Source organism: Podarcis liolepis, assembly GCF_965112155.1.
Source record: "Podarcis liolepis genome assembly, chromosome: 2".
NCBI classification, from domain to species: Eukaryota; Metazoa; Chordata; class Lepidosauria; order Squamata; family Lacertidae; genus Podarcis; species Podarcis liolepis.
The window spans coordinates 50,407,848-50,423,736 of NC_139555.1; the positions used below are offsets into that span (position 1 = coordinate 50,407,848).

At 43.5% G+C, this 15,889-nt stretch overlaps 1 long non-coding RNA gene across 1 annotated transcript in view; it reads left to right on the plus strand.

Annotated features, from left to right (window-relative positions):
• Positions 1-12,657, plus strand: part of LOC310697002 — a 38,282-nt gene extending 25,625 nt beyond the window's left edge. The window contains exons 3-4 of the long non-coding RNA XR_014520838.1: positions 2,176-2,262; positions 11,331-12,657. This is a non-coding gene — a long non-coding RNA (uncharacterized lncRNA). The remainder of the gene's footprint in view (positions 1-2,175; positions 2,263-11,330) is intronic.
• Positions 12,658-15,889: the final 3,232 nt, after the last annotated feature.

Here is a 15,889-nt window from a genome sequence, read left to right on the forward strand (position 1 = left end):
GTCTGAGACTGAAAGCCACTATCTCTGCAGAAATAGAAATGGGCAGGGATTATCTTGAAACAAAAGCTACCTTCTAAAAATCCAGGTGTATCCTAAAGCCTAGAATCACTCCAATGCTTTTGATGAATAGGTTATTACAATACTTAGAGAGATAACAAAGTAGTCTGTTGGCTGAACTGTGTACATTTTCAGAAAATAATGGAATCCTATTGGTGCCCTTTGTCTCCTTGGGCAGATTGTCCAAAATTGACCTCCAGATCAAAGGCATGACCAGAATGGAATTGCTAATTTAGCACTAATGAAATGATGACTGGGTTAGTGTGGGAAAGGGTTTAGATTACCTAATTTCTGATGTTGACTAAAAAATCAGGTAAGTGTATGGACAATGTGTACACTATATCTGAAATGATACAAGGTGGAAGGTGTGGACACTTACAGTTGAAATGGTGGTCATGAAGCCCATATGAAAGATGTTTTTTCAGTGAAACTTTAATCCTCAACTACATCCTGATTAATTCCTATCACTAGACTGGAAAGCAACAACAACTCTGAGATAGCTGGAAAAACTGATGGCCAGTACTCCACTCTGTTTCAAAACGAACTTCTTCTTTTTTTGCCAGAACTCAAACACAAGGTGGGCATATTGAAACTAATCCCATTATCAGCTCTTCCAGAAACGAGAGGGGTTTTTTATGGGTTTTTTAAACTGTGCATCTCTCAATCACATTCAGAGTATGTGCACCAGCTCTGGCATGTCCTTGGCAGTGATGATGTTGGCATTCATACTTCGTGTGTCATTGAGCAACACACAAACTAAGGAACATTTAAATGTTATTGCTTCTGTTTTTTAGAAGTTACTGCCTAGGCAAAGGACTTTCTGGTGGCCTTCCCATTTAAAACACCCATCTGGTGTTCTTATAAATACAAAGCAATGCAAAGTTCCTTGTATGCTGGAGTCCTTAGTGGAGGGTCTTTCTGCACTTACCTTTTATAGGGGCATAATTGCTGGCTTTTGGGGGGATTTGTTGGCATTCTTCCACATGTTGTTGCCATGATTCATCTGCTGTTCCGGAACAATATACTAAAACCAACAACACCTTTTTCCTTTACTGCAAAAAACCCTCAACATTTGTGAAAGATCTGGAATGCATTGTCAATATTTTCATTTGTGTGGAATGTGCTTTCTATGTGGAAGGGTTGGGGATTAGTAGGTGTGGTTCGGGAGGTGTCTGTTGTACTGTTGCACCTTGACCAGGGCAAGCTGCCAATTTGGGCTGGGTGCTGTTTGGAGGAGAAAATGGCAGGCAGCAGTGGGAGTTCTGGGATAAGCCATAGCTCAGACAGACACCTGTAATCCTTCTTGTCTCACCTCTTCTAATCTCCTAGGCTCCCTCAATATCAGAATTCTAGAATCCTATGCATTATATCCCCCCCACAAAGGGCTATCCCCATGTGCATGCTCATAACATTTACTGGCTGGAGCAGGCTTCCTCAACCTCGGCCCTCCAGATCACTCCCATGATCCCTAGCTAGCAGGACCAGTGGTCAGGGATGATGGGAAGTATAGTCTCAAAACATCTGGAGGGCTGAGGTTGAGGAAGCCTAGGCTGGAGGAACGAGAGTATATAAGGGCTATGACTACACTCATGGAGCTTTTCTCAATTTGACTGTGCTCCCTACCATTAGTGTGGAAAGGAGAACCCTCCAGTCACTGTCTCTAGTAACAGTGACATGTGACCAAAGGTGTGGACAGTCAGCTCCAAATTCACTCCTAAAAATGTTGGATCCAGCCAGGGGTGTGGCAGTGTTTTCTGGCACCCAGGATGGGGGCAGGTGCTCGGGGGCGGGGGCAGGGCACAGAGGGTGCTCTGTTTTGGACTAGGACCTGAGAAAGATCAGGGTTCAAATCCCCACTCAGCCATGCAGCTCATTGAGTGACCTTGGGACAATCTCCGTCTCTCAGCCTAACCTACCTCACATGATTGTTGTGAGTACAAAATGGGAGAGGGAAAGATACGGTATACACCACCTTGAGAAGCTTGGAGGAAAGATGGGATATAAACGTAAAAGTATAAATGTAAGTCCAAACCTCTCTTGGGGTGTGTGCAGAATTAGTTGCACAGTTTATCTAGTCCCTTGGCTTCATCACACAGGATCCTTGTCATTTCATTCTAGGTGTTATGTCAGGCAACAGGAAACCTGAGATTTGAGCCATGCTTCAAGTTTGAACCGTGACTAATAACTTCTATTTAGAGCCGGAAGGTAACAAAGAGCAGATATCTTCTGACAGTACATTTCCATGCTCAACGTTTTCAAACCACGTGTAGCAAAAGGGCTATTAAATATTGACAAGATTACTCTTTGTCATGTAAGAATGAGCATCATACTAGGAAGAATATAAACATCTGCCATAATGTCTATCCAATAGCCACATTTGTACGATTGTCGATTTTTATGGTTAATGAAGCTGTGAAAGATGGGTATGGTATGGACATGCAGTCTTCCCTGACCCCTTCATCCCTTCTGTTGCATGGTTTGAGAACTCAGGTTTAATGCAAGTCAGGATTATTGTGCCAAAGTAAAACAGGAGACGGGGAGGAAAGAGGTGAGAGGAGAATATGCATCCACAGCACTTGTCCATGATAGGGATCAGACAAATGCAGCAACTGAGTCCTATTGGCCCCCACCTGGGTCTTACCTAGGGGCTCATGGTCAGAATATTATAACTATGCATTAATCATGCAAATTTCCATGACTGATTTTCAACCTTCATGGAAGAGTTCCATTGTCTTGGAATGCAAGAGGAGCTCCATTGGTTCAGACCAAAGGCCCATCTAGCCCAGCATCCTATTCTCAAAGTCAGCAGTCAGATGCCTTTGGGAAACCCACAAGCAGGACAGCAAGCACAACTGCAGTCTGAATTATTTAGCAGCATTTTGAATTAGTAACATAGGATGACTGTCATGGGAAACTCTTGAGGAAGATACCAGTGACTGTTGCAGAGTAATCGCAATGCTAAATAAGAACACACCTACTTTTCAAAACACCAGCAGAAGCATCAAGGCCAGTGCATGAATTTTGCCTCATATTACTTCACATGGCATTCGTGTGCAATGGGTCATAATGCAGTTCCCTATGCAGACCTTCTGTGTTTTTGGTTTAGCTGCTTGTAAGCATCTTTAGACTCACATGGTGAGCAGCTGTTCTTGAATGGCTCCTACTAGGACATAATGGCAACCTGCTCATGGACCAATTCAAAGAAGCTTCTGTTTCGCAGCTGCTATAAATGCTTCGACTCTAAAACAGCCTTCATAGGCGGGTCAGGCATGATATTTCAGCACTCGCCCCCATTGCTCTGTACCTAATCACCACCACCCTATACAGAATTCCTGTCCTCTGGCGCATCAGTCATATACTGGTATCAAGGTAGTGCAGCCTAGTGGCTAAGCGACTCAGCTGCAAATCAGGTGGTTCCCGGTACAAATCTCAGTTCTGCCAACTCACTAGTTGGCCTTTTCCCTATGGAGCAAAGTCATTTTTAAAAAATATTTTTTATCCAGCATTCTAGGGAATATTACTCATTTGCCTCAGTGGTCAGTGTATTATTCTTCATTTCTGTGATTCATTACCTTGGCCCTGCTACAACAACAACAACAGAAACCCAAACCTTGTGATTTCATAGCGTATCTTCCTTTTTCTAGCCCTACTCAGCTCTTCCATAGTTCTTAAAGTTGGTTCCTGGCTTGAAGTTTACAGGGCTTTTTGCTATTTTTAGGATATGGAATTAAAAGAGCGACTAAAGCTCTCATGCTGTCAATCTCCTGGGATTCAAGGCAGGGTTGTTTACTACAGGATATTATTCTAGGGCTTTGTCCAGTCCGCTTTTAGATGACACAGTTGATAAGGCTTCTGTTTCTTCTCTTGGGAGAACTAAGAACTCACTCCAGGCATCTTCAGAGGAACTTCTCTTATATCAGTCTAGGAAAATGGGCTTTGAGACTGTTTTGTTACAGCTGCTGAGTATCATTGCCTCTTCTTATATGTTATAAAGCCATCTTTTCTACCAGAATCTTCCAGGGAGGCCGCTTGGCACTGCAAGCTGTTCAGAGGAGATGATTCTGGGACAAAATAAGTGAGGCCCTCATCCTCTTTTGTGTGTGTGCTTTAATTCCGTTTCTATTTTAGGAGTTGCTCTTTACTACAGTAATCAGCCCAAAAGAGCTGTCGCCCCTCCGCTCTTGCATCAGCTCCACACGCCTGCTAGATCATAGCCTTGCATGTTCTGTGATTCCAGGAATTTTCACAATCTTTGGCAGCCTCTGGAGACATTCAATATTTTCACAGGATTAGGGTATATAGGGTATATAGACAAGCATCTTTTGACTACACAATGCACTAGCAGTCAGCAGCTAAAGCAGGGCAGGCGCCAGACTTTGGGAAACCTATGGCACAGTGCCGATTACGAGCCCCCAACACATACATCCCAACTAGGGGCAGGACCCAGTTCTGATTATGGTGGCTGCAGTGGCAGCTGCCATGTACTTTTTCTGCCGCCACCACTGCTGAACACTGGGCCCCTGGATACATTTCAGCCGTGGCAGGTGGCAGCTCTTTTGAATAGGAAACCCATGGTTGGCTCCCATCCATAGTGCCACCCACCATTATGAATTACTCAAAATGCAGTGCCCCAGCCCATATAGCTACCTGGAAATCAATGCATTTCATAGATCTATGGTCTGAGACATTACAGTTTGGGTAAGTTAAAATGGCAGGCAGCCCCCACAGATGGGAGCTCAGTTTGGCTCCCATTCAAAAGCAGCACTGCCATTTCCCACTCAAAAGCATCTGTGGGTGGTGATGTGATCAGGCTGGTGAGGGGCCCTTCCAACCTTCTGGGGTCCTTAACCAGGGCCCAGCCTGGCCAACTGCTGGCACCAGGCAGAAATAAAAGTACTAGATTAGTGATGTTCCTCACACATCCCCAGAGCAAAAGTATTTATTGCAAATGAAAGAAGCAACCTCCCAAACTGGCCTACCCACTAGCTGCCAGAAAGATACACAGAGTATAAACTCAACACTACTTCTATTTTACAGCAAAAAATAATCTGAAAGTAAGCCGATTTGATTGATGTTAAAAACTGATATTTTAAAAACAAATCTTCAAATTAGTCTTCAAATTAAAAATCCACCATAAGGTGGTGGATGCTGGAGAGCAGTGGTCACTCTTGCCTAGGCGCAGTTACTCCTGCCTGCTCCCATCTTCCTGAGTTGAGTCCCTGGGAGGGGCAGTGCTTTCTTGCTGCTGGACTAGATGAGCTGGTGGTCTTTCCTAGTTGTCTCCTCCCAGCTCATCACAGGCAGTGCTGCTGGGAAAAGCCCTTGACTGAATGAGCAAGCAGAGAGGCAGCTAAAACAGGCCATGCCCTCCTGCAGGCATCACAACCGTGTCTCTGTTCCCATGACGTGTGCTGTCCCTGCTGCACTGCAGCAGTTGTCTGAGCAAGCAGGTGCCAGGCTGAGCGGTGAGTGAGCAAGGAATGTGGTATTGGAGGACAGAGCTGTGTGTGCCATGTGGCTGGCGTCTGCCCCTGAAACTGACTTGCACCATTAAGTTAGGCTTCTGCCCACAGGCACAATGGAGGCTGCTGTCCTGACACTTGCCACAGGCAAAGTTTTGGTTTCCCTTTTGAGCCTCATTTTCCCAATATTAAGTTCAATTCTCCCATAGTTCAACTTCAGTTTGTGGTTTTATTTCAATTAACAAGAATTCATCAGCATTTTAGTGTGAATGTCTCCTAAACTACCCATTTTTCTGTGCAGTGTTGCTAGTATACTCATTTATGCAAAGCACTTTCCTCTTATATGATACAATTGGCATTTTCTCCCCATTAATGCATGCATTTGTATACACACTTTGTTGTTGTTGTTTAGCCGTTTAGTCATGTCCGACTCTTCGTGACACCATGGACCAGAGAACGCCAGGCACTTCTGTCTTCCACTGCCTCCCACAGTTTGGTCAAACTCATGCTGGTACCTTCGAGAACACTATCCAACCATCTCGTCCTCTGTCATCCCCTTCTCCTTGTGCCCTCCATCTTTCCCAACATCAGGGTCTTTTCCAGGGAGTCTTCTCTTCACGATCTGTCCTTCCAGTGAGCACTCAGGGCTGATTTCCTTAAGAATGGATAGATTTGAACTTCTTGCAGTCCATGGGACTCTCAAGTGTCTCCTCCAGCACCATAATTCAAAAGCATCAATTCTTCGGTGATCAGCCTTCTTTATGGTCTAGCTCTCACTTCCATACATCACTACTGGGAAAACCATAGCTTTTACTATACGGACCTTTGTTGGCAAGGTGATGTCTCTACTTTTACACACTTTACCCCAGTGTATTCATTTCTGTACATATTAGTTGACTGGAGAACTGCACTGCAAAATTCAAAGAACTGCAAATTTCAAAGGATGGTTGATTTCAGTTCCCATATTTTTTTGGAAACTGGTGAATTTGGTATGTTTGCCTTTGAATGTGAAAAGAGACTGATTTGTCCCCTATCCCTACCTATCCCCATTGTTGAAGTAAGATTCAGCTGGTTGGTGTCATCGTGTCTTTTGCCTCAGGCCACAAAATGTCTTGGGCCAGCCCTGATTGTTCTAAAGGAAACAAAACAATCTCAATGCTCACTTACTAGTGCCAGCGAAGAACAACGAGTAGCCGTAACTGGAAGCCTGATGATATAGGGTAGGCCTTCTCTGTACTCCTGAAAATGTAGAGAAATGGTGCCAGACCAGAGTCCTTAGCTGGGCCTGCTGAAGACCTCCTTCTTTCAACAAGCATTTTAAGTAAAGATCTTTCCCAGACTGCATCTGTATTGGAATGGTTTTTAAGATGGTTTTATTGTTTGTGTATTTGCTGCCCTTGACTTCTTTGGGAGAAAGGGCAGGATATAAATCTAATGATTAGTAATAAAAAATAATCATAGAATTATTTACTACTACTACTACTACTACTACTACTACTACTACTACTATTTTTCTCTGTGCTCCTGTTAATCTCAGTTCTAAAGTAGAGGAGGCATCAATCAGATAACCTTCTGATGACCTCAGTGGGTGAGAAGGCTTATAGGGAAGAGGCTGTTTCCTCAGTTATACCAGGCTGAGTGTCTAAAGAACCACCAACACCTTGAACCATGCCCAGAAGCAAAACAGCAACCAGTCCAAATGGATGTGAGAAGTGGTGTTATATGCCCTCTCAGCACCTGTCAAATGATGAACTGCTGCTTTCTGTGCTAGGCAAAGTTTTTGAATCTACTCTCTTCCAAACTGGTCTGCTCTGCATTATTTCACTTTTGTTCACATTTTCTGCAGATATCACCAGTCCTGATTTTCACCTCCTGTTTTGCCTATCTTTTGTGAAGGCTGAGAAACTACCTTATTCTCCTAGAGAAGCAGCAGAAAGCAAAAGCCAAGCCTGTAGCTACAGGTGGGATGGAAGGCCAGCCGGGGGCAGGTGGGGTGTTTGTGGAGGTGAAGAGTAGCAATTCCCATCCATATAAGATTTTTTAAGTGAGGCCTGTCTAACTTGTGACACTATAAGTGAAACATGGCCATGTAATTTAGCCTGCCAGGTGCTTGATATAAAATCCCTGTTTTGAACTCCCAAACTAGCAGTCAAAAATGGATTGTGGAGTCTTCAGTGGGCCAATTTCCATAGCTGCGCTTGGCTTGGTGGTTGTGCAGACTTGCATTAGATGTTTTGCTGGAGCTCCCAGGACGATGCTATGCTTCAATGCAGCAGTTCACAGGGTCCAGATAAGGGGATCACCAGGGCTCAGCACCAGCAGGTGTCCTTGGCAGGACCGTGCATTCCTCTTGCATGGCACAGGTGTGCCACTCTGCCCTTGCATTGCTCTGGCAAGGGAGGGAGGGAGCACAGGCAGCCTCCTTGCCTACATTCCTGGGCAAAATCAAGTGAAGCCTTTTTGTTCCAGAGTGCCTCCATAGCATATCTATAACCGAAAGTGTGGGAACAGATAAGAGTTTCCTGGAGCCAGACAGCATGGCCTGTTTTCTTATTTGTATGACTGCACATCAGATGCAATGGTGCAAAAAACTCCATGTATGCAACATGCTGGGCTATAAGAACAAAGAGTTGTGTCCAGTGCTTCTGTTTTGTTTGCGAAGCTGACTTCAGGCTCATCCACACTTCCCTTTGTCCCATGATTTCTTCCATTTAGTGTGTGACATCTAGGCATGGATCCAATAGGTGTTTCTTTCATCCTGCCATTCCCCCCCAGGAAAGCCTAGAAGTTACCAATCAAATGGAAGTGTGGGCGAGCCATTCGTCTCCTGCAGCAGGACTTTCCTTTCCTCTCCCCTGCAGCCCCATATGCACCCTCAGCATCTACTTCAGAGGGTTGGGGAACCCTCTGGAGTATATTTTTGGGGTGTACAGGAAGAGGAGAGAAGAGGTCCACCTGTGCTGCATTGGATACAGCCCAAAGTCCCAGATGGCAGCAGTGTTACCATTTAGTAGCAGCAGCAAAGTACATGAACTTCTAAACATGGTTACAGTCAGACTTCTTAGCTGATGGTGCCAAGGAACAATAACTGGGGAAGAAATGAGGGTGCTGTGGTTATGAATTTGTGATTGAATTCATTGGTTCTCCTTTCTGGAGTTTGCTGTGCAAAAGAACTGCTCTGGAAATCAACAGGTGCTGGATTGTTTAGCAGAAGCTCAGAATGCATTCAACATTAATTTGTGGCTGGACATGAGCAAATGATCAAGGACTAGGGGTGTTTCTAAATGGAGGCTTAATGTCACATGCTGGTTGTTCAGATATCACAAATGGTTCATTGGCAGCAGCTGTTTTTTTTTTTATTAACAGATTTCTTCTTGAGAGGGTAAACCCAGTTTAAATGTGACGGGGTGGGACAGGAGACTGACAGCCATTTTTATGCACCTGACATTGTGTGTAGACTGCAGAAATCTTGCATGCATAAGCATACTTTATTTTTCATTTTAATAACTTATATGCCTCTTAATGTAACAAAATCTCCAAGTGGTGCTGACCACACAATAAACACCCACCCAGAAGCACCCTGGAAGCATTTTGAATTGGGAGCATTTGGGATTAGGAACTCCACACTGAATGCAGCTTCAGGCAGCCTGTAACAAGAAACAGCAGTAACTTGAGAACTATTATCTGTCTTCCAGTCTCTAGCCTTTATTCACTCCCCCATCCCCAAATATCACATTATCTCTAAATTAAATTGTAAGGCAAAGCTGTGCATGCATCCACATCTAGATAGCTTGTAAATCTATAGTCTGGTTCAGGTTATTTGCTTGTACTTCTTTGATGCCAAATTCATGCTGGGCTTTAGAAAGATTTAGCATTGGCTTGGATCCAAACATCCTACTGCACAAGTAAAAGGCACTTCTTGCTGATGCATATGTGACTGTGTATTAGCAATTCCCTCCCTCCCCCAATGTTCACAAGAGCGTTGATACCCTGCCCTTCCATTGTAAAAAGCAATGCTGTTTGTTGCTTGCAATTTATTAAAAAACAAAAACAAAAAGGCACCTGAATGTTTCAATGTACATTAAGTGCCCATTGGTTTGTAAATTTCATGTATATATAACTGATCAGATGGCCATCCAAAAGAGTTGTAATAGAGACATGACAAACAAGTGAGTTTCAATAATAAATTTGAGTGGGAAAATAGTAATTCAGTTTTGAACAGCATCAAGAGCAGAATTCACTTCCAGCTTTTCCACCCACAGGCTTTTCAATTACTTTTCTCTCTCACAGACATGCACAGAATCTTCTGCTACATCTCCACATGAATTTCTTACGCTTCCTTCACAGCTTGTTGGCATTACTGTTGAAGATTCTTGTTGACAACCAGCTTGACCCTCCCTATAGGACTTGGGTATTCATGTTCAGAGGGTTCCCTGACTTTCTAGAGCCAGTTTGCAGATTTGAGAGGGCAACAGATGGAGGAAAACTAGGAAACAAGCAATTCCTTCTGTGCAAGTGGAAGTGGGTGGAACAGAGGGGAGCTGGGGGGGGGGGGTTGCTTGCACAGCAGGAACTTTGGACCCAAGCCAGTGTCTTGATGATGCTCACAAAAAAAGAAAACCACGTAAGAGAAGCATCTTTCAAGAATGTACAATGTTCTCCTGAAATATAACAGCTCTAGATTGGTGTCAGATCACTGGCATATGAAGGTGAAGTGAAAATGTGAAAGTAACCCATCTATTTTCACCTCCCAGAGCCAAATTGCTTAAAACAGTAGGAGAGGCACAGAATTGTCAGGGCTTTAACGAGAGGCCATTCTGGACCGCTTCAGCCATTGCCAGTTTCCTACATGGAATTTTCCTTCCATACAGGAAAAGGCTAATCCCAGTTCACCCACAATACTCACTAGGTGACCTTGGGCCAACCACAACTTCTTAGCCTAACCTACTTCACAGGGCTGAAAATAAGATGGGATAACCCAACGTATGGCATCCTAAGCTTCTTGGAGAAAGAACATGATGCAAAGATAATAGGAACGGGTGTAATAAAAAAGGGGGGATATTGCAGAAAACTGATGCCTACCAATTGGATATATCATGTTTTGCTACATGAAACATCCTGTAAAGCCATGACACTAGTTGCAGCTCTCCTATGCTTCTACATATAGTGGAATTGATGTATTATCTTGTGTGGCAGTCTTCTTGTAGACCCAGACTTTTTTATAGGTGGAAATAAAAAAAGCCTTGAAAGAGGATTAGTCAAATTCATAGAGAGTAAGGATATCAGTGGCTACAAGACATGAAGGCCATTCTCAGCTTCCACAGTCAGATGCAGTAATGTTTCTGAATACCAGTTGCTAGAAAACCCAGGAGAGGAGAGTGCTCTTGTGCTCGGATCCTGCTTGTGGGTTTCCCATGGGCATCTTGTTGGCCACTGCGAGAACAGGATGCTGGACTAGATGAGCCATTGGCCTAATCCAGCAGGCTCTTCATATGTTCTTATGAAATGCTTCTCCTTTTGAACAATTCATCATTTCCAAAACAGACCCAAGGAACTGCTGGGGACATAAATCCCTGTACAACCTAGAGAGCAGAACTTTATTTTCTTTCCTGATTAACACCCAGATTGGTTTTATGTACAGCTGTTGCTTTAAAAAGAAATCAAACATTTCATGTTGTTGATAGTCTGAATAAATCCATATCCAATGAGCAGTAAATAAATTATGAAGCAGAATTAGCTTCCCAAAGATCTTTGGTGTAAATAAAGTGAGATGGTTTAATCAAACAATGATCTAAGATTTTAATACTCTAGGTTTCCACCACCAGCAGATGTAACAACAACAATATATTTTTTTCTAAAACATCCGTTCACCAGAGAGTCCAGCTATTCAGACAGCTGTTATGAGAGCATAAACAGTACTTTTGTAAAATTCAGCAACTTTATGTGCAAACAATCAAAATTGTGTAAATGACTAGTTAATTAGGCAGCAAGGCACAATAAAAGAACATTTATTATGGTGTGTTCCCTTGAATTTTTGTGTAACATAAAACTTAAGAACAACCTTGCTGGATGAGACCAGAAGTCCACCTTGTCCAGCCTCCTGTTCTCTCCGTGGCCAACCAGAAGCCTATGAGAAGCCTGAAAGCAGGACCTGAGTCCAGCACCCCCCCCCCCAAAATGTTGTTACTTTTCCTCCTAGGGGAGTTGCTCCAGTCCCTGGATTGTTTTGGGTGCCTTTTTCAGCAGCTTTTTAAATTCGACAATATTGTTTTTGAGGTGCACCAACTTCAGAAGGTATTTTCACAACTGACATTAAGTACCTATTTTATTCTTCTACATGCCACTTCTGAATACTATATTATGGATGTGGTATAGAAAATCACTCATTTTTAAAACAAACATATATTCTAGTCAATGTAGGGTTTTATTCCTTGGGACAACTTGGATCCTCTTTGCAGAGAAATAATACAGCACGTATCCTCTACTTCAGAGATGGAGGATTTCCCCCTGCATTCCCTCCAGAGAAAGTGGTTGGTGGGGTGGAACCAAAGGCCATAATCCCTATTCTCTCACATGTACACACCCCATTTTCACATGCATTAAAATGAGACTACCTTAAAAGTGACTGAACTTGATAAAATTCACCTTTGCACGTCTTCTGGTGTTTGGCTCTGCACTTTAATTCCATGCCATTTCAGACACTCCATTTGAGCCTGTGCACACGTACATGACCACAGGGAGAAAGGTCAGTGGATGAATGGGGTCATTGTGCATGACATTCCATCTCTGAGTTTATGGCTGCTGGGGAAAGTGTACAGCTCATTTTGCACTGATCTTTCTCCATATGATTATAGTACCTGGCCTATACAGTGGAATCTCAGTTGTTGAACATAATCCATTCCGGAAAAGCATTCGACTTCTGAAACTTTCAACAACCAAGGCACAATTGCCAGTCAGCAATTGCAATGGAGAAAATGGAGTAATCCACCTTGGAAGCCATTCAACTTCCGAGGCGCGTTCTAAAACGGAAGCATTCACTTTGGGGTTGTTGGTGTTCAAAAGCCAAAACATTTGACTTCTGACGCGTTCGACAACTGAGGTTCCACTGTATTTTGGAAGCCAACTTAAAAAAAATAGAGGGGGGCAATTGAGTTCCTACAACATTTACTCTTCCTAGTCTCGGTACAATCTGTTGTACCGTCAGACAAAAGCTACCTTAAAGGAAAATGTTTTTCCTAATAGCACATCTTACACACTGAGACTCATATTATTTGTATTACATTACCCCACTGTGGGTCTATATCTGTGGAACAGCTAAAAGGAGAGAGCTAATGAGCTGGCATCAGTCAGAACTTCCAGCTGAATCATCTAACTTGCCCCGAAAATTGTTCACATCTTGCTGGGGCCTGAGAAATAATTTCCCATGAAGAACCAATCTTAGCTTGCGAGAGCCCCAGCTCCAAATGACTTCTGTTAAGTAATGCAGTGCAGCCACTGACCAAGGGCTTATCCAAATGATCAGTTCAAAACATGCTCTCAACAACAGCTGTGTAGGCTTTTCAGGATAGCCCTGCAAGCCATAATTCACAGTCAAGGGGGCAGTATCCAGCCCTATGTATAGCAGATGTGGAGTCAGCTTGCTACAGTGGTGATAGCCATGCTATTTCACAGATACACACACACCAGATATTTGGCAGTCGATGAAAGGGAGAAAACTTACTTTCCAAAGTGGGAACTAGAAGGCAGGATCTCATCCCAGCCAGGAAATCCTGCCTTGAGAGTAGTATGCTTCTGCATAAATAAAAATACATAGAGCAATACAGATGAAGATGATGAACCTGACAAGAGACTTCGTTTTCACTTTGCTGTGAAATTGGTCAATTTTAGCTCCTGTGCAAGTCTGGTGTCATGGGGAAGTTTGGGATTTGGAAGTTGCCTTATTTGTTATCAATTACATCATGGTGCTCTCCAAAAGGTGTCCATGACACTGGAGCAACCGTTCCACATTGCAGTGATCCTACTTTCTAGGAGAGAATTGCATTGTCCCAGTAACAAAATATTTTGCTGTTTGCAGCATGCAGAGGATGGTGGAATTGGGATGGGGAAGGAATCATTGAAAGGCAAAAACTTCATTGAAAAAAGACATCAGAATGTCATACAACAAATGAGCGACAGTTGTGCATTTGTTTCACTTTAATTATGTATTTGTAAAGGTCCTGAGTGGCTAAGCCTCAGTGCTTCTTGGTAAATCAGGTACAGGATAAACTGCCCAGACAAGGAGTACTGCAATTGCTGTGGTTCTCTTGCACTGACTCAAGAGACTGGAATTGAACTTACATTATTGGGCCAAGTAAATGTCTTAATTCTGGGGCCCTCCAGATTGCTGGACTATTGTTGTTTTGCAGATGTATTCTGCAACATGCCATTGTTGCAAGCATAGTGTATGAGTGGTGGATTTATGCTGGAGTATCCACAAATTTATTTAGTTGTTCTGTGATGCTTCGCTGATGTTATTGCACCATTGCTGTCTGGAAGGGTATAGCACAACAAAAACAGAACAACACAAAAACAGAAACCAGAACTTTTGTGGTATGAAAAGTTACATGATTTCAGCAGGAAGCTATGGGACAAAGCAAATCAGTATGTCTGTCCTGAAACTTTTGCAGATGCAACACTGTTGAAAGAAGGATCACGTATAACCACCCCAATGCCATTAGAAGCACAAATCCTCATAAAAAGGATGCAGAGAGAGGCCCTCAGCTTCCACTGGATGAGTCTTTCAGCTCACTGGGTGGTATCTCATGGTGTCAATCCACTTCTGGGAAGAATCCATCATCAGAATTGAAAGCAGAATTAAAATAGTTGGCGATACCTCCTGCTTCCTCCAGTCAATTTTGGATCTGTTCCATTGGGTCTCCCAGTCCAGTGAAACTGATTTAGGAAATGCACTTGTGGCTTCAGTGGATAGGGAAAATTGCCAAAAATTGCTTTCCTCCCTCTGCTCTGCTATGGGATCCCTTTCTTTCAGCACATAGACACCACTGTCTTCTCTCAGGTGTCCAGCCTGTCCCGGTCTCCAAATACTATTTCTGAGCTTGCTTTAATCTCTCTGGTGCCACTAATGCTTCTCCATTACACCGCAACATTTATAATATTAGTGTGAGTTTGGAGGACATATCAGCCCCTGCTGCAGCAGCTGACCTGGCACTAAAGCGTCAGTGAAGAAATGCAGGCTGGCTGCTATGGGCTGTGCTGTTACTCCTCTGAGAAGCTGGTGCAGAATGAGTGCTTGGGGCCAGATCCTGATCTTTAGTTTGCTGGCACAAATTAGCAGACAGCCACCTTCCACTGCCAGGGGGTACTGCATGCAGAATCAAGCCTCTCTGCCTGATGGATTCAGATAAACAAGAAAAGAGAACACTCAAGTAGCTATCTGTCTGTGCTTTTCCATAAGGACTTTGAAAATACAAAGGCTCTTTCAAATAGGCCAGCAAAAGCATGCAGGAGAGACAGCAGCAGGAGGAGAGAGAGTGGACAGCGTTTTCCAAGTGGAAACAGACAGCTGCTGTGAAGAGCCGATGGGTGAGACGCCCTCTGAAATCTTATTACGGCGGCGACTGAGATCGAAAATGAGCTTGCTGGCCTCAATTTAATTCCCATTTGTTACCATGTTAAAAAAAATGAAACCACTGCACAGATTGTCACCATTCAGTCACAGAAGACCAGGACTGTGGAAACAGGTGATAGGGCATACGGATGAAGAAATATATTGACCAAGGCATCGTAATAAAGGAAAAGATACAGAAATACAAGTGTGCATGCTGAGTTAGATTGGGGAAGCTGGGCAGGAGGAGGATGGCAAATCTGGTGCAGTGGAGGATCATTTTTATCTGGTGGGGAAAGAACAACCAATATGTTGTTGTTTGGCTTTTATTGTAATGCCTCACTGGTTCATTTTTCAAACTGCATATCACAAATAAAACCGAGCAGTATACAAAACAAAATGAAAATGAAAAATTAAGAGTTGAAGACCAGGAAAGCAAGGGCAAACATAGAAGATGAAACTCAGCATTGTGATCTTCCATTTATTCTGTCTGTGCAAGCAAAGCACTGATCTGGGATTCTCCTGACTCCCCCCACCCAAGCCAATTTTGGGGGACACGGGAAGCGTGGGGAGAAGAGTTGGGGGAATCCACATTGTGCAAGCAGAAATCCTTGTGGAGGGTTTCCACTGATGGAACTGGTTAGGTGAATCCCTTCTATTGGGTCTTAAGTGGTATTTAAAAGTTACTACTGTCACCATGGACTGCAAGAAGATCAAACCTATCCATTCTGAAGGAAATCAGCTCTGAGTGCTCACTGGAAGGACA